Source organism: Rhodamnia argentea, chromosome 5 (genome assembly GCF_020921035.1).
Source record: "Rhodamnia argentea isolate NSW1041297 chromosome 5, ASM2092103v1, whole genome shotgun sequence".
NCBI classification, from domain to species: domain Eukaryota; kingdom Viridiplantae; phylum Streptophyta; class Magnoliopsida; order Myrtales; family Myrtaceae; genus Rhodamnia; species Rhodamnia argentea.
The window spans coordinates 29,226,049-29,242,601 of NC_063154.1; the positions used below are offsets into that span (position 1 = coordinate 29,226,049).

Genomic DNA, 16,553 nt, shown 5'->3' on the forward strand with positions numbered 1-16,553 from the left:
TGACTTCTCGCCTCCAAAGAGAAGATGAACGGCACCGGCGAAGTTTTGCGCCGGAGACACCTTATTTCTGCAAGATCATACCCTCTCACGCACTTCACATTGGAAGGCTTGTAAGTTCTTTTCTTTAAACATTCTTTTGCATTTACCAAGGCTTGGAAGGCCAACGCGTTCTACGAGCTAGCCTTTTCTTTTGAGTCGGTTCGTGTTAAAACATATCCAGCACCGCTTGTTTATGAGAAACTAGGGTATTCCGAAGATGTTTATGAGAAAGTATGGCAAGTATCTTCCCGAAACGGTGCGTTTGATGGTTCCGAACAGTGGAAGTTGGAGTGTGGAATTGGAAAAATGGGATGATATGGATTGGTTATCAAAGGGATGGAAGGAATTTGCGGAGCATTACTCAATCTGTGAGGGCCCCTTCTTAGTCTTCAAGTACGTCGGGGATTTGGATTTTCACGTGCTCATATTTGACAAAAGCACAGTGGAGATAGATTATTCGCCAATGAATGCTAATGACGGCAAGAAATCGAACCTCGGCACCGCCGAATTTGTCCCGCCTAAAATGGGAGACGTTAATGATCATTGTAATCTCGGACTAGGTTCCAAATCGAAAGGCTTCCAAACCGATTAAGAACCGAAGCTTTTAGCACACGATTAAAAAGGTGTGTGAATCTTAGCCTATTAGTAATGCATGTGCTTTGTCTCGTTTGTTTCTTACGTTCTCTGCCCGATCGATTCGGATCGGATGGAAACTTGAAAACATAAGGTGTGCCCTTCCATGCTGGCTTCTTGTACCTTCACTTCTAAACGTTCGCGGGTAACTACGGCTCTCAAAGAAGCCAACAAATACGAGCTACAGTATCCTTCCTTCATAGTAGTTATCCTGTTATAATATGTCTCGAATTTGAGCCCGAAGCCAAAATCTGAATATTTCAAATTGGATACTTCCTATTATCGTAATGTTGTTTTTATCATTACATATATGCATAGTTGTTACAAACTCTCAAACCTATGGTTTCGGAGGCCATTGTACAAGCCTGTGACCACCTATAACAAAAAGATTACGTGATCGAAGCCCACTACACTTCCAAAATAAAACGCTCCGTAAAAGTCGGGAGGCTAACTACTTAGGCCTCGTCCTCGCTATCGTGTACTATCTCATCTATAGTTGCCAACTCGTACTCGTCCATCTCGGGCGGTTGCTCCGCATCAGAAGGCTCCACAACTTCCCCATCCTCTTCCGGCGCCACGACCTGCGGGATGGACTCCACGTCTTCGGGACCAGCGTTGGGGTGCACCACCACGCCATCCGAAGGTGCAGTACTAGTGGGGTCCCATTCCCCAACACCATCGTAGGGAATATTGAAGCCATTCAACGGACCCACTGTCAAATCCTCGTGGCGGTACGTCCACGCCATGTACGTGTAGGTCTTCCAAAAGAGCTCTCATGTGTCCACCCAAATAGTTGTCGCGTGTCTATAGTACACCTAATCGTCCCCAATCGGGGTACTCTATCACTACCGTTTCCATATCCCGGGGAATGCCAAACCTCCGAGGTGGGTCATTCATTGTTGAGGCGGAAGGTCCAAAAAAAAGAGCCCACGATGGGGTGAGAATAATTCTCAGTAAGAAAGTCCCTAAACCTAGGTTAGGGTGCTAGTGTCTCCAGACACGTCCTAAGTGAGCAACTTCCAATAATTCTTCCTTCAATCAAAAATTCCACAACTAAATTCCCGAATACTCCATTCTTTCTCCAAAAATTGCCACACCTTTACAAAAATTCCACGTTACTCCCATATTGACGTTTCACGCCTTAGACTGTAAATAAAATATTCCACGTACTCTAGAGCCCGCGTTTAATGCCTCATGCTATAATATAAAAATTTCACGTGGATCAAAAGCCCGCGTTTAACCCATCAGGCTATCATATAAAATTCCACGTTGGTCTAGAGCCCGCATTTAACGCATCGGGCTCTATTAAGAATATAAGGCAATTAACATCATCTACTTTGGAATCAATTCGTACTTGCAAATACGTCGTGCGACTAGTGAGTACATTGTACTTGGGAGCTCGGTTATGCACCTGTTAGGAATACATAACGGCCACAACCTAAAAAAAAAAAAATGATGTCTCATAGTACCCCGGACATATTTTGTTACATTGGTCTAAATATATCTATCCCTTAAAGGCTATACTTGACATTCTTTAATCCACCATGTATTTACAATTATATCCGTACACACAATAAACGATATAATTGATCGACCGATAAATACATGTGATAGATGAAAAACAACAATAGTCTTCCTTCGCACTCATGTCTCTCTCCATTTCGTAACAACTGATTTCCTAGACACGTCCCATAAAACCATATTAATTTTCATGACCGACGGTAACATGCTAAAGCAGCAACATTGATCCATTTCTTTGAGAACATAGTCAGAAGTAACATAGGATACAAATTGAGGTAATCAATTCATGAATTACCTCAAGGATTCAAACGATGAGTAAGTATGGGTAGTTATACTCATCTCCTTTATTGGTCGAATAAAGCATATGTAGTATGAATTACATACTATAGTGGATTTCTCTTTTCACAAGAGCTTATGTCATTTATCAAAGGGAAAATTCCAATTAAGAGCCTCAAGTGCCCTGATTTTTTCAAATGAGGGCCCAAAATGGATTTTGTTGCAAATAAGAGCCCAAAGTCCTTTATTTGTTTCAAAGAAGGGCCTGGTTTTTGTCTTTTTCTTTTTTTTGCAATTTTGTCTTTCTTTTTTTACTTTTCTTTTCATTTTTTACTTCCCCTTTTTCTTTTTCTTTTTCCCCTCCCCTCCCCGTCCCCAGCCACAGTTCACCATTGATGTCCGCTTCTCTCTCTCGCTCTCTCTAGTCATCCACACTCTCTCTCTCCGGTCTGATCTCTTGCAAGTCTCTGTCTCTTCGTTTTCACCTATTTGAGATTCAAAGAAAACCATCAAAGAAGGAGAGAGAGAGAGAGAGAGAGAGAGAGAGAGAAGCAAACACGCCGGCCGTCGCCCTCGAAGACGTTCTTCCCGTCGGTGTACGGGAAGAAGATGGAGGACGCGACGACCAACCACGATCGCAAGTACGACAGCGAACAGCCGACCATGTTCACGTCATCGCCGAGAGTAAGAATATTTGGCAGAAACAAAAACTTGAGACTGTGGCTGTCGTTGTTTTTGACCTCGGTCGCATCCGGAGGTCGGACGTCAATGGTGGACCATCTCTTTCATCAAGATGCTCAAGGCCCTCATGCCCGTCGCCGTCCACTCCATCGGCGTCTTGCTTAAGAGAGAGACCTTCAAGTCCCAATCCATGCTGAACATGGTGTCAATCTCGCTCGGCGTAGCCGCCTACAGCGAGGCCAATTCGACGCCTGGGGCGTGACCCTCCAGCTCGGCGCCATCGCCTTCGAGGCCACGAGGTTGGTCGTGATCCATATCCTACTCACCTCCACGGGGATCCAGCTGAACCCCATCACATCGCTATACTACGTTGCGCTATGCTACTTCGTCTTCCTGCTCGTGTCATGGGTCTTCATGGAGCACCCGGTGCTCGTCAAGTCCTTGAGCTTCCGGCCCGACCTCTTGGTCTTTGGGACCAACTCGCTCTGCGTGTTCGTGCTCAACCGGGCAGTGTTTCTACTCGTTGGGAAGACCTCGGCACCGATGATGAACGTGGCGGGCGTGGTGAAGGACTAGCTGCTGATCGCCTTCTCGTGGTCGGTGATCAATGACACGGTGACGTCGGTGAACCTGTTCGAGTACGGGCTCGCGTCGCGTACTACAACCACTCTAAGTTGCGGGCGCTCAAGGCGAAGGAGGCGCGAAGAAGGTGGCGGCGCGGGCGGGCGAGGGGAGGTCGGGAGGTTCTTTGGAGCGAGAGGGAAGGAGAGGGGTCGGTGGGAGAGAAGAGGGACTCTCAAGCCTAAGAATGATCGAGTCCTTGAACATTTGATGATCGAGAAGGAGAAATCAAGAAATCGGCGAAACGAAGAACAAAAATGGAGAGAATTTTAAGTGTACCCAACGGAAAAACTAATCCAATGCAGAGTATGCAAATGCATTCTTGCAATTTCTTGCTCGGCTTCACATGCTGGTAATGCTGGAGATCGGACTAGAGAGAGAGTGTGTGGACGAGTAGAGAGAGGGAGAGAGACAGAAGCGTACGTCAATGGTGGACAGTGGCTAGGGGAGGGGAAAAAGAAAAAGAAAAAGGGGAAGCAAAAAATGAAAAAGAAAGCAGAAAAAGAAAGATAAAATTGCAAAAATAAAAAGAAAAAGACAAAAACCAGGCCCTTCTTTGAAACAAATAAAGGACTTTAGGCCCTTATTTGCAACAAAATCCATTCGGGGCCCTTATTTGAAAAAGTCAGGGCACTTGAGGCCCTTAATTGGAATTTTCCCTTTATCAAATATATCCACCACATGGATCTTAGCCTAAACATAGTCATATGCTTTTCATGTACGTATGTTTAGCCCGAGTGCTATATTAGCTCGCTCTCTACAGCGCCCAATTAAACACTCGCATCCGGCTTCCATCGGGCATACATGATTATAGGAGTATCATGTTCGGTCTCATCATATATAAATCATAGACCTCATCTTGATTCCAATCAAGGCGACATAAATATATTATGTACTGAATTTGCTCTTCCAGCATCTTTCATACATACTGTCTCATCTCAACTCGCTTATTACAGCGCTTGAGGTGATTGCTCGTATGAGTGAGCCAATCATTGCCTAGTGACATACTTTTCAACAATATATGTGTGCTTATGCTAGTCTTATAAGGAATTGTACTTGACAATGAAACATCAATTCCTTTAATAATAAGTACAATATGTATATAGTACATATACATAATATAACAATCCTCGACAATAGTACATATTATATTCTACGCAACCCTAAAGACATCTTATGCGTCAAGAACACGTCTCTAGGAACAATCGTAGTAAATGGATCAGCAACCATCTTGTTCATAGAAATATATTGTAGGATTACTTCCTTTTGCGCTATTACATCTCCGATGAAGTTATTCTTTATGTCAATATGCTTTGGCCTACCATGATACTTGGGATCTTTCACATAGGCAATGGCTGCTTGACTATCACAATAAATCGTCACCGATTTTTGAACATCGGTGATTATGACTAAATATTCAAAGAGACGTTTTATCCATACTGTTTCTTGTACTGTAGCAAAGCATCCAATAAATTTAGCCTCCATTGTAGATAAAGCTGTGCATGTCTGTTTCTTGCTACTCTAAGAAATCGCACTTTCATTAAGGAAGAACGCATATCCGGATATTGACTTGCGCTCATCAAAGTCTCCTCCCCAATCAGCATCGGAGTAACTAATTAAGCGTAAATCAACTTCTTGATAACAAACTCGATAGTCCATTGTGCCTTTCAAGTATCTTAGGATCCTCTTGATCGCTTTCCAGTGTTCTTGGCCAGGATTTGACTAGTAGCGACTCACTATCCCTACGGCATGACATATGTCGGGTCGAGTACACATCATAGCATACATTAAACTCTCGATAGCACTAGAGTAAGGAACAATTTCCATTTCTTTCTTTTCTTGTGGAGTCTTAGGACACATATCAGAACTCGGGCGTTCGCCTTATATGATAGGGTATCAATGGGATTACAATGCTGCATATTGAATCGTTCAAGAATCTTTTTAATATAAGACTCTTGAGATAGAGCAAGAAGGTATCGTGAACAATCTCTTTCTATCTTAACTCTCAAAATATGAGCAGCTTCTCCCATGTCCTTCATTTCAAAAGTGGAGGACAACCATTCTTTTATGATGATAACTAGACCCTTATCATTCCCGGCTAACAGAATATCATCCACATAGAGTGATAAAATCACAAATTTATTCTCGGATCGTTTGACATACACATTGTGATCTTCTTCAATCATCATAAACCCAAAAGAAGTTATGGCTTGATGAAAACGAAGGTACCACTATCTAGACGATTGCTTAAGGCCATATATCGAACGATGAAGCTTGCAAATTTTTCGCTCTTGGCCTTTAGCTATGAAAACTATCGGTTGCTTCATATAGATTTCTTCATCTAGTTCTCCATTGAGAAATGTTGTCTTCAGATCCATTTGAAGTAATTCTAAGTCTAAATTTGCGACTACGGCTAGGATAAGGCGTATGGAGGCAAACCTTATAACTGGTGAAAAAATTTCCTCATAATCTACACCCGCTTATTGAGTATAGCCTTTCACCATAATGCGAGCCTTATACTTTTCAACGGATCCATCCGCCCTACACTTGATCTTGAAAATCCATTTATTTCCAATTGCTTTGCGTCCGAGTGGTAGATCAACCAAGTCCCGGACATGGTTTGCTTTCATAGACTCCATTTCATCTTCCAAAGCATTTTTCTATTCTTCCTTGTCAAGAGATGACAAAGCCTCTTCAACTGTATTAGGCTCTGCATCGTCTTGTGAAGCAACCATAAATGCTTCCACTTCAATCTCAAAACGACGACAAGGAATGCTTGTACGATTATTTTTACGTAACTCAAGTCCTTGTGAGTTCGGTTCATTAGACGATGCAACACTCCCACTAGGTCCAGTATGTTGAGGTAAATCATTATTTTCTTCATCAACATTAGTGGGTACATTATTAGTATTTTCCATCTCATATAATCTTAAATCCTTATCGATTTCACCTCTACTAGGAAAATCGTTCTCTAAGAACGTGACATCTCATGATTCCATTTCAGTCACACTTCCATCAGCCCGTTCACCTATGAACACATACCCTTTGGAGTGCTCAGAGTATCTAATAAAGATACATTTCTTCCCTCTAGGACCTAATTTTTCATATTTATGGGAAGAGTCATGAACATCTCTTGCGCACCTCCAAGGTCGCAGTCTAGTTAAATTTGATTTTCTACCAGTCCATAATTCATAAAGAGTGGAAGTGACTGACTTAGAAAGCACATGGTTAAGTATATATGCGGCGATTAATAATGCATCTCCCCAGAATGAGATCGGTAAATTTGCTTGTGCCATCATAGACCTAACCATTTCTAATAGGATTATATTCCTTCTCTCAACTACCCCATTTTGTTGTGGGGTATAAGGAATAGTCAATTGCCTTTTGATACCCTTTTCATCACAAAGAGCCTTGAATTGCTCGGATAGATACTTACGCCCGCAATTAGTTCTTAATATTTTTATTGTTTTATCTAACCGGTTCTCTACTAAACTCATATATCGTCTAAAGCAATCTAATGCTTATGACTTATGGGAGATCAGAAAAACATAACTGAAGTTTGTGAAGTCATCTATAAATGTGATGAAATATGAGGCTCCATGCCTCGCCGTCACATTTAATGGACCACAAATATCGGAATGTACTAATTACAATGGAAATTCAGCCCTAGTTCCTTTATCAAATGGTTTTCTAGTTGCTTTTCCTGCTAGACAGCATTCACATGTGGATAAATCGATATTAGCAAGTGACCCTAAAAGGCCTTCTCTAACTAATCTTTTCATGCTATCTAACCCAATGTGACCCAGTCTAGCATGCCAAATATTTGCATCAATATTCACATTTTGAGAAGATGCAATTAAAGAAAAACAATCATTTACATTAACATTGTATATATTATTGCTAATGTCTAAAACCATAAAACCATTCAATACATAACCGGAACCATAATAAGCTTCTTCAAACTTAATGTCAACGCAATCACCATGAAAATTTAAAACATAACCTAAGCCTAGAAGAACAACTACAAAGACCAAATTTCGCCGAATATCGGGAGCATAGAGGACATCATGTAGGAGCAGAGTTCAACCACCATGTAAATTTAATTTACATGTGCCAACACCCTTCACTTCAATTTTGGAGTTATTTCCAACATATATCCATCTTTTTCTTGGTAGTATCCGACGATACTTCACAAATGCTCATCGGTCTCTAGCTACATGGTCTGTGGCTCCTGAGTCTATAGTCCAAATAGGATGTGATTCAGCAAGTATTACAGTGCTAGAAACAAAAGCATTACTTAAAGTAATGGAGTAATCTGTTACCTTCTTTGGCTCGGTGCATTCACGAGCGAAATGACCCATTTTGCCACAATTGTATCGGATCATTTTGGCCTTATCCTTCTTCCCGGGACGCTTCTTGCCTTGAAGGGTTTTGGCTCTTTTGGATGCCTGATCGGTCTCCTTCTCTTTGTTGTTGAACTTATAGTTCCTTTTACGCTTAAAGCTTGAAGCTTTGCGCGAACTAGTTTGAGCAACATAAGCATGCGTAGAAGATTTAGCAGCCTCTAGGCACTCATCTTCTAACTTCAAATGACGCGCTATATCATCAAAAGTTGTGATATTCTCATTATGCGTCATGTTGATTTTCATATGCTCCCAACTTTCGGGAAGAGACTTAATAACGGCTTGAACTTGCTGCTCATCGGTTAGGATATGGCCTGTTGTCTTGAGCTCTCGTATCATGTTTGACATCTCCCGAAGGTGTTGCCTCATATTTTGATTTTGATGCTTTCAAAAGGTGTCAAACTTGATAGTGAGCCTCCTTAATTTAGTAGCAGACGTGCCCCCAAACTTTTCTTTCGGAACAGTCCAAATATCTTGAGCATTCGCAAGTCTTTCAAACTCGCACATGAGATCATCCTTCATACGGCTCAGCAATGTGATGCGAGCAATGCTATTTTTCTTTTTCCAAGTTTGATAAGCTTCTAGATCTCTTCTATGTTGAGCTGAATTTCCTTGCTCAGGTTGATCCATGGTGTGGTTGAGGGTTTTCAAAACCTCTTGTTCTTCAAGGATGTCTTGAACCTTTCGGTGCCAAATATCATGATTGTCACCGTTTAGTTTTTCACTCTTATTGATGTCGCCCGGGTTTTACATGCAGAAGCCATAGTCAATGACAATTCTATATTGATAGAATAAGCACAGAATTAATACTAGTACATCTTTCACATTAACACATATAATTAATTTTGAAGCAAAGAGCAACTTAAATAAATGATAATTGGACAAAAGACACCGAAACGAAAGTTTACCACGTTCCCAATTAACTTCTGTGTTATAATTGTCTCACTATCATGCATTTAGTTCAATTCGCACAAAATTCAAGTTCTAGGTGAGAATTCCATCGAATTCTACCAACCTACGAACTCCCACTAGAAAAAATAATCAAGACACATGATCCATTGATCATTTATCTCTTAATCATATAGGCATAGCATGATACATGCAATTCATGCATCAATCATAATCAAACGCAGAATATAAGATAACATAATCTCCTACCATTGTTCAAGTTTGCTTCGAACTGAAATTACAAGCATTTTTATACATGCTATCTCCGAACCATGAGTGGTCATGTACATGAAAGCAATATTCTGTATTTTCAAAAAATATATATATAGGGAAACATAGCTAAAAAAAATGCAATAATATCCCAAACTATACCCGTATTTTTCATATGTATTTTTAATTTAAGGCAAAACAGGAAATTTACGTGCTCAAAAAAAAATATCGCAAAATTGTCACCCAGTTGCAAAACAGGAATATTCTTGCGTGAGGGAGGGCAGAACCAAAAAAATATGCAATCTGGGAAAACAAAACATTCCGCTACAGCCGCTCGCACGCGCCCACACTGCTGACCCTACACATAATCTTTGGCGCATGGCTTGCACGCGCCTGCAGTTGGAGTGGTGCGTGCAACGCACGCGCTGCTCCATTATTCTTTTGCGCCTATTGACGCAACTATTCCCTTTCCTTTTTTTTTTTTCACTGCACGCCGAGCCAGTGGACCAATTTCTTCACTGTTCATCCGGCGCGACAATTTTCTTTCTATACGCATCCAGCGCGTACGTCGTTCCCATAGGACTATCACCAATCGTTTTTCTCGTCTCAACGAGATTTATCTCACTGTGCGATAAAAAAGTAATTTTCATGAACAAAATTTCTAAGAAAATCGACGATCAATACGGTGATTTATCGCGCTAGAATCGTTTGTAAATATTCATGCAATAATCTTAAAACTACCGATCAAAACTCAACATCTTGAATCTTCGCAACATCAAGCACTGAGGGATGGTTCCCATGAAATTGTCGTTGGAAAGGTCAAGTACAGACTGCGCTTGGCAAACTGATCCTGGCCTAAATAGCACCGACACCGATACGCGACACGGGACACGACACGGCTCGACACTCCGACACGTAATTTTTTAAAAATAAGAAATTTCGATACGTCGGGGACACGTTATATATTAAATATATATTTAAAATTAATATTTTGTAATTGATTTATTCAAATACATAAATAAAAAAAACTTAAATGAATTTACATTAAAATTGGGATAAATTGTAATCTCGTTAACCCAGATAGAGTCCTCTTCACCAAAAAAATATCAAAAATCAAGGAAAAAAAATCAAAATGGAGTAAATAGATATTTTTGTGTACTGCAGCTTGGCTATTGCCTCTTGCGTTCCAGCTCATGTGATGGGACACGTCCTTTTCTATTTGCACAGCCACGTCTCTTATCGTCTCCTTCACTTTCTCTCTCCATTTTCTCCATCATCTCTCCCCGTCCCTCCATCCAGGCGGAGACTTCTTCCTAAGCAGAGGACGGGTTCGATCGAGATTTGGATCTGGCCCCGCTCCTCCGTCAGCCTTCTCGCAATGCCTACCTCGCCTCCTTTGAGTGCCACCTCTACCGAAGACCTAAATGGAGGCAGGTCCCTTCCAGACACCTCTTTCCTTCCCTTTCAGCTTCCACCACAGCCTCAACGGCGGTGGCTGCTTCTATTTCTCGCCGATTCACTTTTCTGGTTGTCTCTTGATCCTCGAAGTCGACTCCCCCTCTTCCGCCGATCTCTGCCCTCCAGTTCCGTTCTTTGCCTGCTCTCCTTCCTCAACGACGCGCGTGTCGCCGGCGAGTCGCCTGTGTTGACCAGGTGTCGGATGTCCGATACGCGTTGACCGCGTGTCGGACGGGTCTCGGAGCGTGTCGGACCGGTGTCGGTGTCCGACACGTGTCCGATACCGACGCGACGGCCTTCCAGGCGTGTCGGTGCTACCTAGATCCTGGCACAGGGCCATGGAAATGATTCTTTGAGAGAGAGGAGAAAATTCAGGAACCGAACTCAGTTGACAGGAAGACGGGTTTATAGTGTAAAGAGTAGTGGAACCGAACAAAGCAGAAGTGGATGCAGAAGCATCAATTGACAAACAATTGTGGGAAATATCGAGATAAGTGAGGTTCTTGAACGGCTGAAACACATCAATGTGCAATGAGCCACTGAAATTATTAGGAGAAAGTGAGAGTTAGTTAAAGTCCTTGGAGTTCAAAAATAAACACTGGTATGGGTTCCTTTAAATTGTTGCTGTTCAAATCGAGCGCGTTTAGTTGACAGCAAGTGACATTTAGAGAATCACTCAGCTCACCAGAAAACTGATTGTTGGAAATTTCTATCGCCTTAATTGAAGCAAGTGTAAAGAGAGACAAGGGAATGGTTCCGTCGAATGAGTTGTACCGCAAATCTACTTTTACAAGGCTCAGAAGCTCTCCAGTTAGAGCATTGCGGGATAGCATAATCCGTGTCGGATGCTTGGACATACTAAATGAAGAAACCGAACCCATAAGATTGCTCAAAGACATGTCGAAATGGAGGTCGGGATCGATCCACTCAAACCGCAATTAACAATTCTAAACTAGACGAACTTCCGAGATTTTGCTGAGGACCACAAGATCGAGAGAACTATCCTGCGGAAAATTGGGCAAAGGACCCTGAAGAAGTTGGTTGCAGCAAAGGTCAAGGGTCCGAAGTGTCTGCATTTGAAAGATTTTAAAAGGAAACTCTCCATGCCACCCACAATAAATCGGACGAAGAGTAGTTAGATTGGGGAATCTAGCGAAGAACTCGGGAACTGTGGTTGACAGGTTGTTGCCATTGAGTTGAATGAATGACAAATTATGAATAGACATGCTCAACTGAAGTTTTTGCACTGAAGAGGACAATGCGTTGCACCATTCAAAGTAAAATTTTTTGTAGATTAGTGGCGACTCCAAAGTAAAATTTATTGAGGTGTCTAATCGACACATCGTAAAAAGATTGGTGACAACTCCAAGGTAAAATTTTTTGCATGTTGTAGCATAAACCATAAGTTGCGATTTGTTATGGACTTGATTAAGTCCAAACTAGGTTAATTGAATAATTAGCTCGATAATGTGAGTAGGTAGACTCCCATAAGAACCGGTAACTTACATTTTCCGACCATCACCGACCGCCGGTGGTGGCGGGCACCCACCAAGTCCTTCACCTCTCCTCGCGTCTTTCTCGGTCTCCCACTCTTGGTTGAGAATAGGGTAGAGTTACAGGAGTTGATTCCATAAAGAAATAAAGGATCCAATTGCACAAACAAAATAAGTGTAGATACTCCGGACAAAGCGGGAGAGAACTAGAGGCAGAGGTTCCCGATAAGAGCGACCTCAACACTCCGGACGCGAGCCGTACGTGTTGGCGTTGGCTTCTATAGGGGGTCATCGGAGCGATGAGAAAAAGAAATTTAAAAAATGATTAAAAGAAAACAAATTGAATAATGAAAAAATGATTAAGAGAAAACAAGAAAAAGAAGAACGAGCGAGTGAACGAACAAACAAGTGAGCGAGGCGACGGGGTCGCGAAGTCGAGGCACGTCATCATGGTGCACGAGCAAGGCGATGAGAAAAAGAAATTAAAAAAATGATTAAAAGAAAACAAATTGAATAATAAAAAAATGATTAAGAGAAAACAAGAAAAAGAAGAACGAGCGAGCGAATGAACAAACAAGCGAGCGAGACAACGGGGCCGTGGAGTCGAGGCGCATCATCATGGTGCACGAGCGAGCGAACGCACCAACGAAGCGACGGGGCCGCAGAGCGACGAGAAAAAGAAATTAAAAAATGATTAAATGAAAACAAATTGAATAATAACAAAATATTAAAAGAAAACAAAAAAAGAAATTAAAAAATGATTAAAATAAAATAATAAAAAAATTTAAAAAAATGTTGCTCGGCACTTAAGGTTCAGGCAGACCCCCAGGGGGAAATTTTCCGTTCTTTTATGACAAGGTTGCTCAAGAACGCAAGGGCAAATCGCACAAACCACCACCACCTCCTCCTCCTCCTCCTCCTCCTCCTCCTTCAGTGACCCCACGTGACACTACCGTACATGGCTTGCGGTCGGCGTCGGCGGACAGAAGATGGAAGTGCCGGGCTAGATATCGCGACTGGACCACGTCTTGAGAGTCCTCACTTCTTCAAGATCATTCTCTCCGACACCCTTCAATCTGGGAAGCTCGTAAGTTCAACATTTTCGCAGTCTGTTTCTTATGATTCAGCTCCAGTGTCTCGACAGTATCTGTCTTGGTTTAGAACTGTCGCCCTCGTGCTGTGTACAACCAATCTGGAGATCTTTCTATGCGTTTGGCTTTGTATCAACATTTTGATTCTTGCGAAAAGAAAGAAAGAACCACAACCCCGAAGAAAAAAGTGTTCAATTTTGAATTATTCTAGATAAAAATCAGCGCTTTAACTTGGAATTGAGGATTGATTGGCTAAGGATACTGTGGAGTGGAGAAAGGTGTTGAGTCTCCAGCTTTGTCTCTCGTCAAATGAAGCAACTATAACTGGAAGTCACCCTTACTTGCCCGGTGACACCCTGCTTGTGTTCAAACCGATCTTTCATCGCCCTGTTGCAGAATCTAAAATTTGCCCAGTGCTCTTCCTTTTTTCCCTGCACTTTCGATTTTGATGAATTTGAGTCCTGGACCTATAAGCTATAACTTGAGTTTTCCTTAATAGGGGATTCCGAAAAAATTCTTAGGAAGATATGGAAAGGATCTCTCAAGCTTGGTGCTACTCAAGGTTCCGGGCAGTTTGACCTGGACTATAGGAGTAGAAAAGCGAAACAATGGCATTGTTTGGTTGTGGAAAGGGTGGCGAGAATTTATGCAGCATTACTCCATTGGTCATGGTCACCTCGTAGTTTTCAAATATGAAGGGAACTCCACTTTTCACGTGATGATATTCGATAAGAGTGCTTCGGAGATCGATTATTCGTCGAGTGGCATATCGAACCTTGGGAGTGGATTTATCTCGCCAAAGAGAGAGTATGTGGTAGAAGTTGAAGTTTCGGAGGATTGCGCTCCTCGTCAAAAAATGAGGGTCGAATCTCATTCACCATGTTCTCAGTCGAGTCCATGCTGCTCATTACAAGATCTCGAAGGTGTGTCTTGTCATTTTGTGAGTCTTGTTTCTTCTTACAGAGCTCTCTCCTTTGCTAGTTCTTTTTTTAGTACTTGAGAACTTTTTGATAAGCTTGTTTATGTTGACTGATAACATTATGATTTCCGTCATGCTTATCGTGGTTAAGTAGTTACAACTTCTTTGGTGAAGAGAAGCGAATTTTTCATTTGGTCAACTTATCTAAATCTGATTTCTATGACGGTAGTTTCTTCCATTCTGCGTTAAATATGTTCATGGTAAGTAAATCAACTAATGAAAATTTCAAATTGGCGTAATCTATATATTTCATTGTTTTTTAGGAATAGACAGGGTCGAAGAGTCTAGAAGCAGAGCTAGCCATTCTAAGCCAGTTTTTGGTGGTTCTACAAGTTCGTGGCCTCTCTCTAGTTTTGAATTGGCTAGCAAATTTGACTCAGAGTATCCTTTTTTCAAGTTGGTGATCCGGCCATCTCACATTAAACATGATATAGTGGTAAGATCGAGAGTTTAATTCATTACTATTTTGGCTTTTTTCTTAAGCTGATTGGATTTCTGCAGGAAACTACATAGCATTTTCCTTGGATCTATTCGTTCCCATTTGTTTAAAAAGGCATAGATCCTCTACCCCTCATGCTAATTCTAAGAGCACAGACTTTGACGTTCTGTCTTTTGTCCTGTTAAGACTATTTAAGAGTTACTAAAATTACCATATCTATCTACATTTTGCTTGCTTGCTTGGATAAGGGAATGCTTCCTCAGTCTTTCTTTTTAAAGCATGGGTTGTTCAAACATGTGTCAGGGCAGAATGTTCCTCGTAGTTTCATCATGCAGCACATTCGACAAATCAAGAAAATCGCGACTCTCAGGCATTCAGACAGAACATGGCCAGTGAAGCTTAGTAGCTATCCTAGTGGGGCGATGTTCTCTTCTGGTTGGATGGCATTTGTGAGAGGAACTCGCTTGCATGTAGGAAATGTCTGCATGTTCGAGCTAACTGATAGAGATGATATTGTGTTCAGAATCTACATTTTCAGCGGCGCAGGTAGAAACTTGATTTACTTTGTTTGAAGTGAAACTTGTTCTATGCTAAAGATCTTCATCGTCAATTGAAGAACTATTCACACCAATAATGTCTCTTGAAGTTCTCGTTTTAACTCCAGGCAGGAACAAACAGTCTAGATGCAGAGTGAACCATTCTGAGCCGGTATTTTGTGATCCTACTCCTCCGGAGGCCTCTCACTACTCCTGAATTAGCCAGTGAATTTGATTCGGAGCATCCTTTCTTCAAACTGGTGATTCACCAGGGTCATTTCAAGAGAGCGGTACAATCTTGAGCCTAATCCATCACTGTCATATCTGAAGTTCGATTACGATCTCTATCTAATCTTGCCTCGATTTTGTGCTGATTTGGTTTGTATTGGGAACCATATAACATGCTATTTTCTTTGGAGTGATTGTGGGGCATCCCAGTGGTGGAGTGACGTGGATTCAGGAAAAACAGAACTAAAGGCTGTAATTAGGAGGTCGGGACTATCCATTCACTTGGATATCCTAGACAAGCTGCTCCATCACTTTCGCGTGAAAGGATGGACGGTCACTTGAATCGAGTACTAACCTAAAGTGGCAATATATGGCAGTAATTCGTTCAAAATGCTTTGCATCGCGGGTTAAGACCGATGGCTTTCATGAGCCTCTTAAGACTAAAAGCGGGTCTGATTATGCCTATTCTTAATCCTAAATGGGTAAAGCTCCCGAAACTCACAAAAATGGCCTTATGTGTGTGTGTTTTTTTTAACCAAGAGTGCATGCATACGTTATTGTCCTTCTTTCAGCATACATTGATCGTTCAATGTTGACTCATGTGCAGCATGTCCCTCGTCGATTTGCCGAGCAACATTTTGAAGAATTCGAGGGAACGGTAACTCTTAGGTATTCAGATAGATCGTGGCCGGTGAAGCTCTTAAGATTTACGCACCAAACCCCGAGTGTACTTTTCTGCTGGTTGGGCTGCATTTGCCAGAGAAACTCATTTGCGTGTAGGAAATGCCTGCGTGTTTGAGCTCGTTGATAGGGATGTTGTTGTGTTTAGAGTTTCCATCTTCGAAAATGGTGGTGAGGACCAGATTCACATTGATTGAGGTGATCATGAAATGTGTTACTCTAGGAAGTTCCCAGCATTGATATGAGTTCAGGATTCTTGACCATGTCTTCTTTATTCAGCAGTGGCGAATCAATCGAAGGAAGACTCTTGTCTGTT

At 41.8% G+C, this 16,553-nt stretch overlaps 2 pseudogenes; both read left to right on the forward strand.

Annotated features, from left to right (window-relative positions):
• Positions 1-3,078: 3,078 nt before the first annotated feature.
• On the forward strand, positions 3,079-3,956 carry LOC115731993 (annotated as a pseudogene).
• Positions 3,957-13,198: 9,242 nt separating this feature from the next.
• Positions 13,199-16,434, forward strand: LOC125315319 (annotated as a pseudogene).
• Positions 16,435-16,553: the final 119 nt, after the last annotated feature.